Source organism: Chiloscyllium plagiosum, chromosome 18, assembly GCF_004010195.1.
Source record: "Chiloscyllium plagiosum isolate BGI_BamShark_2017 chromosome 18, ASM401019v2, whole genome shotgun sequence".
NCBI classification, from domain to species: Eukaryota; Metazoa; Chordata; class Chondrichthyes; order Orectolobiformes; family Hemiscylliidae; genus Chiloscyllium; species Chiloscyllium plagiosum.
In genome coordinates, this window is record NC_057727.1 from 33675028 (window position 1) to 33693460 (window position 18433).

General features: G+C 39.9%; 1 protein-coding gene across 2 annotated transcripts in view; it reads left to right on the forward strand.

Moving 5' to 3' along the window:
• Window positions 1-1396: 1396 nt before the first annotated feature.
• The window catches only part of LOC122559033 (monoacylglycerol lipase abhd6-A-like), a 75823-nt gene continuing 58786 nt past the window's right edge, over window positions 1397-18433 (forward strand). The window contains exon 1 of one of the 2 annotated variants that reach the window (XM_043708182.1): window positions 1397-1800. The gene's annotated coding sequence lies outside the window, so the exon portion shown is untranslated. Of the gene's footprint in view, window positions 1801-9513; window positions 9533-18433 lie in introns of those variants that run through there. The other variant, XM_043708184.1, reaches the window with a different exon arrangement.

Here is an 18433-nt window from a genome sequence, read left to right on the forward strand (position 1 = left end):
TGTTTGTGATACATATAAATGAACTTGAGGAAGTTATGGGTGGTCTGATTAGCAAGTTTGTAGATGACACTAAAATTGGTGGAGTAGCAGATAGTGAAGGGAACTATCAGAGAATGCAGTAAAATATAGATAGATTGGAAAGTTGGGCGGAGAAATGGCAGATGGAGTTCAATCCGGGCAAATGTGAGGTGATGCATTTTGGAAAAGCCAGTTCAAGTGTAAATTACATGGTAAGTGGAAAAGCCCTGGGGAAATTTGATATACAGAGAGATCTGGGTGTTAAGGTCCATTGTACCTTGAAGGTAGCAACGCAGGTCGATAAAATGGTCAAGAGGCATACGGCATGCCTTCCTTCATTGGACGGGGTATTGAGTTAGCAGGTCATGTTACAGTTGTATAGATCTTTGGTTCGGCCACATTTAGAATACTGAATGCAGTTCTGGTCGCCAGATTACCAAAGAGTGTGGACGCTTTGAAGAGGGTGCAGAGGAGGTTCACCAGAAGGTTGCCTGGCATGGAGGGCGATAGCTATGAAGGGAGGTTGAGAAGATGAGGATTATTTTCATTAGAAAGACAGAGGTTGAGAGGGGACCTGATTGATGTCTACAAAATCATGAGAGGGATAGACAGGATGGATAGCAAGAAGCTTTTTTACAGAGTGGGGAACTCAATTACTAGGTGTCACGAGTTCAAGATAAGAAGGGAAAAATTTAAGGGAGATGTGCAAGGAAAGGTCTTTATGCAGAGGATGATGAGTGCCTGGAACACATTGTTAGTAGAGGTGGTAAAGGCAGGCATGACAGTGTCATTTAAAATGTACCCAGACAGATACATGAATAGACAGGGAGCAGAGGAATACAGATCCTTGGAAAATAGGTGACAGGTTTAGGTAGAAGATCTGGATCAGTGAGGCTTGGAAGGCCAAATGGCCTGTTCCTGTGCTATAACTTTCTTTGTTCTTTGTTTTTTTTATCACTATTGCTGCATGTTACAATTTTTTGATTATCAAATAATTCTAAGTGTGCAGCTTTCATTGGAGTCAGTGATGACCTTTGCCCCTTGGCCACAGAATTCAGGTCAGTGTCAATCCTGTAATCTTCCAGAAGCAGGGGGCACTTCATGGAGGTTCTGGTTTATTACAGCCTTCCTCCCACCACCTCCAAAAGCAACCAGGCATTAAAAGGTGGCGGTGGGGGGGAATGCTGTAAAGAAAACTGGAGAGATCCTGGGTGAATTAGTTATAGCTTCATTTCAAAATTTCAAACTAAAAACGCGTTAAGAATGAGTTCTGATGAAGGGTTACTCGGCTGGGAACGTTAACTCTGATTTCTCTCCACAGATGCCATCAGACCTGCTGAGCTTTTCCAACAATTTCAGTTTTTGTTTGTGTATCTTAAGAATTATCCACTCTGTTTAGTTAAAGGACTATCTGGGTGCAGTGTCAGTCTTCAACTAAACGTAGTTTAAACGAGTTTGCAATGTCTGTAACTCCAAGCGATGATAATGTGACCTCCAAAGTCAGATGGACTGACGGCCCTGACGAGTGAATGGGAACTCGAAGAAAGTTTAAATAAGAAGCCAGGCAGAGCTGTGGGGCCAAGTGCTGGCGATGGAGCACGGTGTAAGCTCCCAACGCAGTGAAATGGAAACACTGGCCGTGCTGCAGCGTTCAATCCACAGACTACATTCGTTCTGCCCCGGAAGTGTTTTGAAATGATTGCAAGACATTATCATCAGAAGCATTTTAACCTAGATTCGGATTCTGGACCTGGTTTCGCTGCAGTGATCTGACAGAGAGCGGTTAGTGCCTTTTACATTACTGACAATATTTACAGGTCACGCCGATTAGAAAGCACAATGGTCTGTGCCTTTGCATCACTGACTACACAGCACAATGATTAGTGACTTCGCATGTTTTGGTTCCACACACAATATTGACACAGGGTGAAATCCCTTCACGGACAAACATAACGAGATTTCTAAGGACAGGGTGTTGTGTAAAGCATGCGGGCCGGGGAGGGGGTTATTTCTGTGAGTTGACAGTTTTGTGCCAGTTTCCCTGACCGCTTGCTGAGGGTGTCAGGTATTGACTGCTGTTTAATGTCTCAGGGACCGGCACCTGCTCTTGGTGCATGGCGTTTATCGTTTGGACAGGATTATGTCGGGTTACTTCAAACGGATACCTTTGTCAACGCAATGTTGTCAAATATCAAATCACTAAAGGAGCTTTGCTCGCATCCACGTGTGCTTCTGATTTTTAAAAAATTCAGTTTGTATTTTGTTCAAATTGCGGGCCAATCCCATTTCTGTGCATTAAACTTGCACCCGGCGATATTTGCAGTTATTCCTATTAGATGAGCTGAAGGGATCAAAGCGTTGCATGGTCAGGCATGATGATATTTAATGACAGAAGAAGTTCAAAGGGCTGAATGGCCTACTCTTCTCTCTTATTTTCACTAATCCAGTTGATGATACCAAGCTAAGTTTTTGTTTAGTTTATAGTAGTACACTGGAGCCTTGATGTTAGCTGTCAAAGCTGCCATATATCTCTCTCTCTACCAGGGTTTTCTCTCGGTGTTTTTTCCTCTTGGACTTAAGAAGCATGGCATGTGAGACGATCTATTTTACTGATTATGCCTTTGCTAAAGGTGTGTTTAAAGGATCTTATTATAAGTTGCTGTTAGTAGTTAAATTTATTATTTGTTAAGTTTTCCAATAGAGTTATACCAATTCTTTCTTTTCTTTTTATTCTTACCGTATACAGTTAAAATACAGTGTTGTTTTGATTAAAGCTGAATAGTGTCACCAGTTGACCTACATCTGGAGCACAGCAACTTACATTTGCCTTTAAATGAGATATAAGGGCAAACTTGAGGACTACAGATGCTGGAAACCAGAGTTTAGATCAGAGTGGTGCTGGAAAAGCACAACAGGTCAGGCAGCATCTGAGGAGCAGGAAAACTTCCTGATGAAAGGCTTTTGCCCAAAACGTCGATTTTCCTGATCCTCGGATGCTGCCTGACCTGCTGTGCTTTTCCAGCACCACTCTGATCTAAACTTTAAGTGAGGTATGTCAGGTCTAGTCTATCTCCTTGATATATTTGAAGGGGGTTTGATCTGGTCTGTAACTGTGGGGAAAATAGAATAGAAAAACAACAGCTTTCTAATCCCCATCACCCTTCTTAATCTGTATACTATCTTGACATTGTTAATTGTGCAATCCTCCTCTTATGTAATCTCTCCATTATGAGGTTTGCTTGGTCTAGTTGAAGCTGAGAATCACTTGCAATGGGATTCCCAAATCCATTCGATTATCTCTAGTGTTCCACCCAAATCTTGCCTTAGCCCCTACTGTTGCGTATCTATATGTTGACCCCCTTAAATATCAAGCCAAAACACCTCTGATTTCACTTGGACTCAGGTGATACCCAGCCAAATCCCATTGCTGCCTTTCTCAATTCCACCACTGTGTCATGATTGTCAGATGCTTGCCCACCATCCAGTATGTGATTAGTAACATTATTCCAATGAACGATTGGTAAGATCAAAGCAATTGTCTTTGCTCCCCCTCATAAACTCCTTTCCTAACTATTGACTCCATTCTTCTCCATGGGATCTGTCTGAAGTTGAATCAGATTGTAAACAACCCCCCTTGATGTCATGGTTGACCTGGATTTCACCTTTTGATAGATCCCTTCACAACCAAGCCTTGTCCATCTCTGTCAATTCCTCTGGCCCAACAACACTTCAAAATATCTGTACTCTTCCAATTGTTTCCTCTGATATATTTATAATTTTAATCACTCCATTGTTGGCAGTCATGCCATTAGGTGCTGAAGCCCTTCCTGGAATTCCCTCCCTAATTGTCTTCACCTATTTACTTTTCTTTCCTCCCTTAAGAAGCTCCTTAAATGTTAACTCTGATCAGTTTGGTCTAAATTCTTCATTTTGTGGTTTTATGTCAGATTTAATTTGAAAATACTTCTATACAGGGCTTTTGGATGTTTTCACAATGTTAGAAGAGCAATATGAATGTAAAATTGTCATTCTTCTATTTTTAATCAAGATGAGGAATCCTTTGTTCTGTTGCAGCTGAGCTCAGTTTGACTGCATTGAGGTGTAACAATGAGAATTAATGGGCATAGATGCTGTGCTTGTTCAATCTTCAACTTTTACCATTGGGTGATAATACAATGTACTCTTCAATTAAAATAACTCAAAGTTTTAGAAGTTCCCACCAGATCCTCCAGGTTTGGTGTTACATTTGCAGCTCAAGCTGTTCTGTCATTGGAGTTAGAAGAAAACTTCTTTGAGGAGATTTCTTGCCTTGTAATTGGGCTAAGGGTTCAAATTGTGATTATGCTGCCACTCATTTACTTGATGTACACTTAGAATTAGTTGCCTGTTGCCAGACATGACACTATAACTGCACCCAAAAACATCTTTCTTGGTTCTTGACATTTTTCTACCTCTTACATTTCTTTAGAATAATATTTCGGGCTGTAAAGAAACAGATTATGAATACAGTAAATCTATACAATTGATGACTTTCCAAAATGGCAAAACAACTGCTATTTTTGTTATCACAGCATTATGTATAGCTTATCGAACATAGTAGTTGTTATTCTAAAGCTAGGTTAATGCAGTATTCGAAAGTAAAAATAAAGAATTGTAAAATGTTAATGGTTAATTTGGTTGGAATCCCTGGCCTATCTTGGGCTATTAGTTTCTCTCATGAATGTTCAAGAAATGACTTTCTTTAAAGATTAGGTTGCTGAAACTGTTTGTTGACTGAGCTGTTCACTAGTTCTTTGAGTAAGTCAAATGACAGTGTTTCTGGTACACATTAAAGCTGGTAAGTACTTGGCTTTTTGTTGTCTGCATTCTATCTCCAGTTTCTAAGTTAGGCCTACTGAAGGGTCAACTACTTTCTATTTATTATCTAAGAGTAATTCCTTTGTGTTTTAGGTGCAGTTTATTTTTATTACTTTGGCTAGGGCAGGGACTTACGTAAATTGCAACCTGAAAATTAATAAAGGGGATGTTCAACTTCAAAGTATGTTGTCAGAACTTCAAAACACATCACACATTAAAAGTAGTGCTTAGTATTATTCTGTGAAAGTTTGTTTTGGTGTAGGTTTGTCATGACCACAGCTCCGGGTGGACTCAACATTGCTTCAGAGATGATTAGACTAAAATTTGTGAAAACATAAACCGATTTGTTGCAGAAAAATTATGGCCTATAAACACTAGCTTCATAAAAACATAATAACCGATCAGAGTGTAACTGTGAGAAGTTAGAGAAAAGCACCAGTGGAGGAAGATGAATGGACTGTTGTATATATGTGTTGTTTCTCTCTAGTTCTCTAGATTGTTAAGTTGTGTCATAACATGATGGAACTTTACTCACATCTTCCAGTATATAGAAGTACTTCTCAACACGCTCGACCAGGTTCATGCAGGAACTCATCTGCTATCCCCCATCATACTTCACCTTGTGACAAGTCAATATGGCTGCTCTTTCCCCGCATTCCCATGTTTCTCCCTTCATGTTGGCACTCCTCCATCTTCCCTTCAAGCTGACACCTGTTTTCACCTTTCTCACCTTGCAGATTACAATAGTCTTTCTTTATCCATTCCCAGTTCCACATTGATTAGTACATTATTCTGTATTTATGGAAAAAATTACCTTCTGTGCATATCATATATAAAGGGCAAAGCTGATGTTTATTGTGCATCCATGCTCAATGTGAGAAGGTAATGGAGGCTCATCTTGGTATGTCTGGTGCAAGAGTTTCAGTTTTTTTTAAAGAGGGAGCCCTGAACTTTCACCTAACCACAATTGAAGAACAGAGTTTATGGTCACGTCAGGAATTTTATTTTGTTGGAGGTGATGTTATTTCCAATTATTTGTTACCCTCAATCTTCAAGGTAGTAGAGGTTATAGATTTGGCAGCTGCTGAGTGAGTTGCTGTAATTGCCTTGTAAGTAGTTCACAATGCAGCCACTGTACAAAAACAAAATAGTGTGGAGATTAAAAATATGAAAACTAGAAGGAAAATAAAAGAGATGCTCAGTGGACCAGGAAGCGTTCCTGATGAAGGGTTTATGCCCAAAACATCAATTTTTCTGCTCCTCGGATGCTGCCTGACCTGCTGTGCTTTTTCAGTACCACAGTCTTGACAGGAAGCATCAGTGTAGAGTGAAACAGAGTTAACATTTTGAAATGTTTAATTGAATTTGAAATATACCTGTCCTGCTGAGTAATTTATGTCTATAATGCAGCATAGAGTGGGTGGATATTTAAACAAATAAGTAAGCTGCCAGTCAAGCAGACTGTTATTCCTCATGGTATTGAGCTTGAATGCTGTTGCAGCTGAACCCTTCCAGTCGAATGAAGTTTATTCCATCATATTTCTGCTGTTATTAGTCGGTGATGGAGAAGTCAGAAGATGAGACATGCAACATGGGAATACCTAGCCTCTGACCTACTGTAATACACGCAGCTCTGTTGTGACTGGTCAAGCTGAGTTTCAGGTCAATGGCAACCCCCAAGGTATTAGTGGTCGGGGTTGGAACTGGAGCTCAGCATTTTGCTGTCATCAGTGAACACTGATCAAGGTGAAGCAATTGTAAAAATGGCCGGAGTTAGAATGAATGGTCTGCTTGACTGGTACTTCATTTCATTTGAAAAGTGTGGCAATGTTCTTTGTTTTAATCTGTTTATTTTGGTTCAATATGGGATTTTGTATCAGAATACATTTTAAACACTTCCAATCTGCAAGTAAAGTGTATCCTCAGATTGGAAGTATCGGTGAATTGGAGAGTTTTAGAATCAGGCTCATTGTTGGAACGTTAGAGGTAATTTTGGATAATAACCTGAGGGTCAGTCAGTTCCATGTCCATATCCTTCTTGCTGTATTTGAAGAAGAACAAGAGCTCTCCCTGTTCTGTGACCACTTGCCTCCCTCAACACAACCAAAAACAACACAATTAAATCTTGGAATTTTATATATAATGTATATGGTTGGAAGCTTTTGAATTCTGTTGTGGACAGTTTTTCTCTCCCTTTTCTCACCACCTGTCCATAACAAGGTTCCAATTTAATTTTCTTCCATTTTTTAAACAGTAGTGGTGCATTTCCCCAATGCCCCTCTGAACTCTGACTTTGTAAAGACTTCACTACACTATTGTAAAGCTATACAAGAAATAGGAGTTTCTGTTTCCCATATTGGGGGTGCCAGTGATGAATATTTTGCAACACAGACACACAAACATGCAGGAACATAGCCAATCAAAGTAGATTAATAGATAATTCAGTTAGTAACAACTGAGGGACACCTGTTTATCAGAGTCTTTCCTTTTAAGATGAATTCTGAAAGTCCAAACTGGAGTCAGCAGTCTGCAATCCCTTTAAGGATAGTTGGCTGTTCAAGAATTGTGGTCAGTTTCTTCTCTTTAAAATTTCTTTGAAGAACTTCTGAAGAATATTTCTAAAATGTAATTACTGATTTGCTGATTTTACAAAAGAAAGTTGATTAGAGAGCAAAATTTGAAATTTTTCTCACTGGACTTCAGAGGCTAGAGGCTTTTCCTTTATAGTTTGGAGTTAGGGGTTTTGATATCATCAGTGGATATTTTATGAAAGAGCTAACGGATAGCTATTTCAAAATTGTGTAATTATGAGGCAGTTGGATTAAGCACAGTGTCAGTCATGTGACCAAACCTTTTTAGGTGGTGAGTGTTCAGTGAAGTGAGGAAACAGTTAGCATCAAGACAAAAGCTTGCATTGCAAATAATCACCTATCTACAGTGCACCTTAAATTGAGTGGAGCTGTTAACGTCATCTTACAAAATAGGGATAACCTATAATTCTTTTACAGATGCTCCTTTCTGTAGCAATTTATAACACAATAGTTAGCATTTTGACTCCATCACTAGGTATTTGAGATGCTGATTGGCTGATTTTGACTTCTGGGAAGTTTTTAGAAGATTACTACTAAGTCTGGTCACATGATTCTAGTAGCCATCTTTGTTGGACTGTTCCATGTGAGTTTAAAACAAGTCACTAAATATATCAAAAATATTCATTAAAGTTGTATTTGTAATCCATTTGTGAGTGAGAGTTTGTTAACCATTGTTTGTCTTGCACTTACGTTTACACATAGCTAGAGTATCTTTTGCAATGACTTCTCCTACTGCTCCTATACCTCATTACCATACAGTCTTTGGTAACGTCATCTAAAGATATAGTATTAGTTTGTACAAGTAGACTGACAGTACCCAGCTTTACTTCACCACTATTCCTCTTGACTCTTTCATGACTGTTGAATTATTAAACTGCTGGTCAGATGTTCAGTACTGGATGTGCAGAAATTACCTACATTTAAATACTGGGGAGACTAAAGTAATTGCTTTCAGTCCCTGCTTTAAACCATTCTCTAACTACCAATCGCATCCTTCACCCTGGCAGTTGTCTGAGGCTAATCTCAGTTTATAAACTTGGTGTCATATTTGACCTGAATTGAATTTCTCAACATATTTGTCTCAACATTAAAAAAAAACATTTCCACCGTAACAACCCCTTAGTCTGCCCTTGTCTCAGCTCTCTGCTGCTGAAAATCTCATCCACGTGTTTGTTACCTCTAGAATTAACTATTAAAACACATTACTAGCAGGCGTCCTGCATTTTACCATCGGAACACTCAGTATGAATGTTTCATTCCTCACTCATGCCTGCTGACCTACATTGGTTCCCAGTTAAACAGCCTTAATTTCAAAATTTTCATCCTTTGCTCTTGCTCCCTCCATGACCTTATCCTTTCCCCCTTCCCCCGCCTAATCTGTCATCTGCAGCCCACAGGTTCTGAGATAACTGTTTTCATATAATTCTGATCTGTTAAGTGTCCCTGATTTTAGTTGGTCCGCCATTGGTGTCTATGTCTTCATCCTATCAAGGTGGCAAAACTGTGTAAGTCCTTCTCAAATCTCTACTCCCTTTTCTTAGGATGCTCCTTAAACCTCCCACTGACCAAGCCTTTGGCCCTCTGCACTATGTATATGACATTGTTATGTTTTGCTTAGCAATAACTGTCTTGGGAAGAATTTTGGTGTTAAGCATTCTTTTATCAATGTAGGTTGTCTCCAACTTTTGCTAATTATATGGAAGAACTTGTGAGCAATCAGTTCTTTAAAGAAACAGAAAACTAGTGGTTTAATCATTCCCATTGTGCTGTTTTTCCAAGCTCGGTTTTATCTCCGAAGTAAAACAGAGGACAGTTTGCTTTTGGTTTCTGTCTGAAACATCACGTGCTTTTATAATTCATTTACTCTTTCAGGGAATATACACTCCAACTGAAAAAATGATGCTTTGGGTATTCTGTGAAATTTTCCATCCAATGAGAAGCCAGAAACTACAGGCAAAAAGAGGTTATCACTTGCTTCAGCTGACATCATTAAGCTCAGGTTATTGCAAGAGTCAAGGGCCGTCCAAATGTAAAACTTAATGAAGACAAAATATATAACTTCATAGGTAAGAAATCCAGTCGGGAATTCAGAAGAAATTGCTTTGGCGCATGAGATGATGAGAATGTGGAACTGATGGACACAGGGAGTAAGAATCACGAAATGGTTACAATGCCAAAGAAGGCCATTTGACCTGGTTTGTCTGTATTGGCTCTTTACAAGAGCAACTCACTTTGTGTCACTTTCCCATCACAGTGAAAATGAAGAATGCTTTTAATGGGATACTAGATAAGCATGTGGGAGAAAGGAATAGAGAACTCTTTGAAAGAACTGTCCAAAAAGTCAAATTCCAAGCTCCCTTTTTTAAAAAAAACACATAGGTCTTCAACAGCAAGTAGGAAAATATCATGTTTTCGGCTTTCATCACAGTTCCAAGTGGGGAGTTACTTGATTTAACAAGCCTCTATATCAAAAAATTCTTGTGCTGTGTCCATTCCTTCTTTTAGAAGCTAATAAAACATCTACCAACTCTAGTCAGCATGGCTTTGTATGTTGGAAATCACAAACTCAATTGGGTTTGTTTGAAGAGGCAACCACAAAGATAGATGAGGGCAATGTAGTAGATGTTTACCTGAACTTTAGCAAGGCCCTTGACAAGTTCCGCATGGTAGACTGGTTAGTAAGGATAGATCACATGGGATCCAGGAGAGCCAGCCAGTTAATTAGAAAATTGGCTTGACAGTAGGAGACAGAGGGTGGTGGTAGACGGTTGTTGTTCAGACTGGAGGCCTGTGACTAGTGGTGTGCTACAAGGATCTGTGATGAGACCATTGTTGTTTGTCATTTATATAAATGATTTGGATGAGAATGCAGGAAGCATACTAAGTTTGTGGATGACATTAAGATTAGTGGCATAGTGGACAGTGAAGCAGGTTATCTAAAAGTACAATGGGATCTGGGTCAACTGGTCTAGGGTGCAGAGGAATGGCAGATGGATAATTTTAAAAATTGCAAGATGTTGCATTTTGGTAAGACAGACCAGGACAGGACTTACTCAGTTAATAGTAGGGCCCTGGAGAGTGTTGTCGGACAGAGAGACCTAAGGGTGCAGGTTCATAGGTGCTGAAGAAGGTGTTTGGTACGTTTGCCTTCATTGGTCAGAGCATTGAGTACTGGAGTTTGGACATCATGTTACAGCTGTATTGGGTTGTAAGGTCACATTTGGAGTACTGTATACTGGTTGCCCTGCTATAGGAAGGAAGTTATTAAACTGGAAAGCATGCAAAAAAGACTAACAAGGATGTTACTGAGATTGTAAGGTTTGATTTATAAGGAGATGCTGGAAAGGCTGGTCTTTTTTTCCTGGAGCCTAGGAGGCTGAGGGGGTGACCTTTATAGAGGTTTATAAAATCATGAGGGGCATAGATAAGGTGAATAGCCAAAATGTTTTCCCCAGGGTAGGGAGTCCAAAACTAGAGGGCATCGGCTTAAAGTGAGAGAGGAAAGATTTAACAGGGACCTGAGGGACAACTTTTTCGCACAGAGGGTGGTACTTATATGGAATGAGCTGATAGAGGAAATGGTGGAGGCAGATACACTTAATTTGGACAGGTACATGAATAGGAAAGATTTAGAGGGATATGGGCCAAACGGAAGCAAGTGGGACTAGTTCAGTTGAGAAAACCTGGTTGGCATGAATGAGTTGGACCAAAGGGCCTGTTGCTGAACTGTGTACCTCTGCGTATGCCCTCTTCAACGGCAAACTGTGAATATGTACAAAGTGCACGGCGGCAACTGGCTTCTTCAGCAGCACATCCACTGGCTTCTAAAAGCCACAACCATCCCCCTTTATTCCAGGCCTGACTCCAGCCACTGGTGAATTTACCCCAATTCTCACTGACTTAGGTCTCTGGTGACACACTGAGTGAAATGCTGCCTCGAAAGTGAAAGAAATCATTTGTAGCTCGCTGTTGTAATTCAGCTGTTGTGCCCATTTTTGGATCAACGCTGTAATGAGGTCAGACCAGAGAAAAATGCTTAAGTAGGGAATGCATTTCTGATTCCAGAGCCAATTGTATGAAAAAGCAAAAGGAAAACTAAGTGATTACTTTGTGAGTATCCTCTCAACTCAGAATAATTAGATTACCGTAAGCAGCTTAGGGAAGAACATTTGATGGAATCTGCTTTATTCTATAAACCACCTGGTGCATATTGATAAGCACAAAGTAAGGCAAAGAAATCGGTGACTTGTTATCTAGATATCGTTAAGAGCATGGATTGAATTCTCTGAATGATGTGCTTTCAAGTGCATTTGCGAATTTGTTTAAGTCTTACAAAAATTGTATTGGTATTAGCTGAAACTCCTGTAAATATTGGCTGACATTATGTAATTATTTCGACTAGAAGTAAGAAATGCATTTTTGGAATAATCTGGAATTAGATTATAGTTATAGATTAGAACATAGATTAGAATTTGAACTAAATATTGGTCCTGTCATCATAAGTATTTTCTAATTTAGATATTAAAATCATGGTTGCCCAAGGTGAATGACATTACCCAGGAAATCAACATCAGTTTGACTTTGCTGTTCAGAAGGATATAAATGATTGGGGTGAAGAAATTCTGCAGCACTTTGAGCTCAGTTTACATTTAAAACTGGTGTCAATCCACCAATATGTTTTGAACGGTGGTCCTACTTTTTGAAATTCCAGCTATTTCAATGAGGCCAGACCTTTTGTAACCAGAGGCTTGATCCAACCTTTTTCAAAACCTTATTTCTAGAACCTGCCAGTCACTTAAACATTTTTTCATCCACTTTGTTTTCAATTTGCCTGCTTCTGCATTGCGGTGTTGCTAGTGGTGGTAGATTTTCTGCACTTGCCACAATTATTGGACATTGAAAGTGGTGTGGAACATGAGGAGTACTGTTTCCTATCTGATAGAAGCCTTCGATTTGCTCTGGAGTGACCCAGCCTCCCCTCTTCCTTCTTCCAGTGAAGTTTCTGGGTTCAGTCAGGGTCTCATCCTGTAGAGAAACAGGGAGTGCTAAGCATGCCTAAACTCCACAGACTTTACTTTTTATGAAGGAACATTAGCTAATTGCCTATGGTATTCTTTCAAACAGGAAATCGAGATGAGGTGATGTATGAAGCTTTAAAGGGACAGCAGAAAGCTGGATGTGGTCATGGAAGAGGGAGGAAGAGTAACAGATAAAAGGTTGGGAAAATAGATGGGAGAAGAGGGCACATGACCATTACTCTCAGTCATTAAACAAGCCTATAGAGTTGTGCATAATGTGTCCATTTTGATAAAACCCACATGAAATGGGAAAGGAGACAATCTGGGAATAACCAGTCAGAAAAACCACTTGCAGTGAAATATGAGGCTCAAACTTGTACACCAAAATGACCATGCTCCAGAACGCTTAACAGGTGCTACCACTCTGACATATTAGCATGATAGGGAATACAATTTGAATGGTACTTTCATTCACATCCTCATGCTGAACAGAACCGTTTTGGGAAATAACTAGCATTGTCATTTCCTCAGGTGCTGTTGATTTTTATTTGTCTCCAAGAATATGAAATTGAGCAGTATACAGAGATTAATATGACTGTCTAGGAGAAGTCCATTTCTGAATATCTTTTTGAAGAAAGGTTGGAGATCTGAATTTTGAGCTCAGGTTTATACCACGGTGGGTGATCCAAGTTGAAATTGAAACTTAAAAATATGAGTGCCAGCTGTAGGATCACTATTGTCCAATACATTAGAATTGAGCTTGATTCTCAATGCAAGATATTTTGCAAAATGAAATTAATTTTAGTACTAAGTTAATTTAGCGTATGTGTTCTGGTAGTTTGGACTATTGCAGCTTCCCAAATTGTATGCCAAGAAAATCTTAACATAATGAAATATGAGTGATTTCCAAGAATCTGCTAAACAATAGGGTACAAAATAAAAATGAAGATATGTAGATTAACTGTAAATGTCCCTGTTATTTTACAATAATTGGAACTACTCTGTGATTAAATAATTCAATGTGAAAATAATGTATGCAGAACCTATGCACTGTTTTGACCTTTGGGAACAAATTAAGTGGTGAACTGAGATAGATAGGCAAAAGCAGTTCTCTTGCCTTCTAATTGTGTGTGATTTTCAGAACTGCTTGATTTAAGTTCCTGCTCTGTGCTGAATTATAGTGAGTAAGGTTGTTTCCATGTTGTCCTTGAAATAATATCCAGACAACATTCTCCTCCTTCACTGTTCACACAGTCGCTGTAGTTGCCAGTATCCATAGATACATTGGATTCTCTAATCTTTCATGACCCTTCATAAAATTGCATGCAACTAATAATGTGCTGCCTTCCAGCTTCCTTTTCATTCATTTCTGCAGCATTTCCACAATAAAATTCATTGGGTTTCTCTAAAAACACACTGCCCCAGTCTATGTAATTAATCAAGTCGTCCTTTACTGAGTCCTGCAGAAAGCCACGATATTTATTAAAATGTGCTGCCTTTCCATAATTGCAGAATTATAGACCAGTATTTTAATGACTTTCAATGCATTGTAGTAAAGAGACCAAGTTCATTCATAGAATGGATTTTGGTTGATGGAGGGAAGTATGTAAGTCTTTCTACACTGGCCACAGTCACTCATTAAATTGCTTAAGGTGAGGGCAGAATTTATTTTCTATCAAATACTTGCTCTACACTGTTGCTTGCAGCTGAGTTTCAAACCAGACAAATTGTGCTGGATGACTAAGGAAAGGCAACTTGTGCACATTCTTCTTTAAAGGAAGCAGCTGCTTGTAGATTACTGCCATTTTATTCTCAATTATTTCCTCTGTTTCTATGAGAAACTTTCAGTCTCTGCCTAATGATATGTGGTAATGATTTGCAGAATAGCAAATAATTCAGTGAAAGGCCTTGAGCAATGTCATCCCATCATCCTGTGTCATTGTAAATTGATCTTCCTGTTCTGTCAACCCTATCCTGTTAAATTACTGACTACCCAACTTCCCCCTTGTTCCTCAACTTGGATGATATAATTAACAGTCTTCTTTTCTCCTCTTCAGGTCCACTATCATCATCTTTCCTCAAAGAAAGTGCCCTTTAACACCTCTGCCATTTATAAATAATCATGCCACATCCAATTTCTCTTATCAAATCGATAAACATGCCGTCTCCTCCAAACTCTTTGTCCATCTTTATCACAATTGTTATTGAATTGCTCTAACCATCTTTTCGTCCATGTCACAGCCTTTACCAAAGTCACAAATGACACACTGTGACTGGGATTCTAGTAAACTGTCTTTCTTGCACCTATCTGCAACCTCTGTCATTGTTGTCTCCTGCAATGACTCTATGCTATAGTGCAGTTGGCTGGTCTACCATTGCCTAGTTCCGTACGTACCTTTCCAATTGCCTTATTGGTTTCTCTTTCCTTCCTATATTAATATCTCCAGAGTTCCAGCAAGGATTTATATTTGAGTTTTTTCTATTCGACAATGTTGTCCCACAGTGACATTATGAAAAACACAATATTGGGTTCTATGTGTATACTAATGAAACATAGCTTCACCTCACTTAACCCATTCACTGTCACAGATTTGTGACGCCTCTTGTCAAGCTTTCTGCATTGAATGAGTAGAAATTACCTTCACCTAAATATTGAGAATGTTTCCTGTCCCCACCATCAGCTTTGTGGGTTTACCTCCAACAAGTAGACTGCGGTGGTTCAAGAAGGCAGCTCACCATCGTCTCCTGATGGGCAATAAATACTGGCCTGGCCAGCAACACCACACATCCTATGCATGGATTTAAAGAACACCTTTCCCTAGCCACAACTCCTCTCCCTAATAATTGTTTGGGATTGAACCAGACTGCATACAAACTTAGTATTCAATTTTACACAGAAATGACTTTCTGACCAACTTCACTTTGCCACTAAGACTGCCCATTTCTATTACCGTCGCCCTTGGGAAAATGGTGGTGAGTTGCCTTCTTAAGCCGTTGCAGTCCTTTTGGTGTAGATACATCTGCAATGCTGTTAGGGAAGGAATTCCAGGATATTGACCCAGCAATACTGAAGGAACAACAATATACTTCCAAGTCAGGACTATGAGTGGCCAGAAGGGGAACTTACAGGTGGTGACGTTTCCATGTGTTTGCTGTACCTGTCCTTCTTGACAGTTTAGTTGTGAGATTGGAAGGCACTGTCAGGAGCCTTGGTGAACTTTTGCATCTAGGCACTACTACTAATGAGCATAGGTGTTGGAGTGGATGTTTGTGATGGTGTCGATCTTCTTGAGTGTTGTTGGAGCTGCACTCATCCAGACAAGTAGAGAATATTCCATCACACTCCTGACTTGTGTCTTGTAGATAGTGGATTAGTGGTGCTGGAAGAGCACAGCAGTTCAGGCAGCATCCAAGGAGCTTCGAAATCGACGTTTCAGGCAAAAGGCCTTCAATTCCTGATGAAGGCCTTTTGCCCGAAACGTCGATTTCGAAGCTCCTTGGATGCTGCCTGAACTGCTGTGCTCTTCCAGCACCACTAATCCAGAATCTGGTTTCCAGCATCTGCAGTCATTGTTTTTACCTCTTGTAGATAGTGGACAAGCTTTGAGGAGTTAGGAGGTGAATTCTGTATTTCTAGCTCTGTCCTGCTCCTTTTGCGCAGTATTTATATGGCTAGTCCAGTTCAATTTCTAGTCATCATCTCACCCCAGGATGTTGATAGTTGTTGTCAATTAATTCATAAATCTAGCATATGAAGCTATCTCCATGTTAGCTACAACAACTTTATCAATTATCATATAATACAATTTGGTTTACTAATGTCCCTTTGGGAAGGAAAGCTGCCATCCTTACCTGGTTTAGCCTACTCCAGACCCACAGCAATGTGATTGACTCCATAATTACCTCATAAATCATTTATTTCAAAAGGGAGTAGTGATGGGCATTAACTACTTACCTTGACAATGATGCCCACATCCCATGAAAGAAAAAAATATAAATAACTGTGGTTACAAGAGCAGATCAGAGGCAGGGAATCCTGTTATTCAGGATCTATTAGTTGCACTTCAATTCCATTTTCTGCTGTGATGAGATTTGAACCCAGGTTCCCAGGACACAAGTCTATTTCTCTGGATTATTAGCACAGTCGTTGTACCACCATATCTCACCAAAAACCTGCCATCTTAAATATTCACTCACTCCACTACTGACAGCAGTGTGTACCATCTACATAACTCACTGCATCAAATTGCCAAGTCTCCTTCAACAGCACTTTCCAAACCTATGACCTCTAACACCACAAAAGACAAGGGCAGCAGATGCATGGGATCACCGGTCTTCTGTCATGAGTCATACTATCCTGACTTGGAATCATATTGCTGTTCATTCACTGTCGTTGGGTTAAAATCCTGCATCTCCCACCCTATCAGCATGTGGTTGTCCCTGTGCCATATGAACTACAGCATTCATGAAGGCAGCTTCAGCACCAACTACTTAAGGCTAATTAGGAACGGTAGTAAATGCTATCGTAGTCAGGGACACCCACATCCCATGAATGAATGTATGAGGAATAAGTATTGGAGAAGTATTCGAAATGGAGAAAGGTGAGCAGTGGTGTTCCACAGGGGTCAGTGTTGGGGACACTGTTGTTTGTAATATACATAAATGATCTGGAAGAGGGTACTGTTGGTATGATCAGCAAGTTTGCAGATGACACGAAGATTGGTGGAGTAGCAGAAAGAATAAGGGACTGTCAGAGAATACAGGAGGATATAGATAGACTGGAGAGTTGGGCAGAAAATTGGCAGATGGTTTTCAATCCAGACAACTGTGAGGTGATGCATTTAGACAAGACTAATTCTAGAACGAATTATACGATGAACGGAAGAGCCTTGGGAAAAGTTGATGGGCAGAGAGATCTGGGAGTGCAGGTCCATTGTACCCTGAAGGTTGCTGCACAGGTGGATAGAGTGGTCATATAGTATGCTTGCCTTCATTGGACGGGGTATTGAGTATAAGAGCTAGCAAGTCATGTTAAAATTATACAAGGCGTTGGTTCGGCCGCATTTAGAATACTGTGTACAGTTCTGGTCGCCACGTTGCCGAAAGGATGTGGACGCTTTGGAGAAGATGCAGAGAAAGTTTACGAGGATGTTGCCTGGTATGGAAAGTGCTAGCTATGAAGAGAGGTTGAGTAGGTTAGGTTTATTTTCATTAGAAAAAAGGAGATTAAGGGGGGAACCTGATTGAGGTTTACAAAATCATGAAGGGTATAGACAGGGTGGATAGAGACAAGCTTTTTCCCAGGGTGAAGGATTCAATAACGAGAGGTCACGCTTTCAAGGTGAGAGGTGGAAGGTTTAAGGGGGATACACGCGGTAAGTACTTCACACAGAGGGTGGTGGGCATTTGGAGGTGGTAGAGGCAGGCACGGTAGATTCATTTAAGATGCGTCTGGACAAATGCATGAGTAGGTGGCGAGCAGAGGGATACAGATGCTTAGGAATTGACCGACAGGTTTAGACAGTACATTTGGATCGGCTCAGGCTTGGAGGGCCAAGGGCCTGTTCCTGGGCTGTAAATTTTCTTTATTCTTTGTTCTTTGTATTGATCTGCTTGTAAGTGTGGGTTAATGAGCTGAGGCAATGTGGTTGTCAGGTAAGTAAGTAATGTGCATTTATTTTGAAATCCTGGTACCAGCATTAGCTTTCTAGTATCACTGTATCAAAATGTTGATAGGATAAAAAACATACCAGGCACTGTATCAGACAAGTTTTCAGTATAATCTCCTTTAATACCTTATGTAGCAGATTTCGCAAAAGTCATGGAATTGAGGTGCAATTTCACCTTTGTGCAATACATTTACATCATCTTTTTAGAATGATATTGACATTCTAAGAAAGTTGCATTATTTAGTAATAAAGCAAACTATATAGTGAATCATGTATCTCA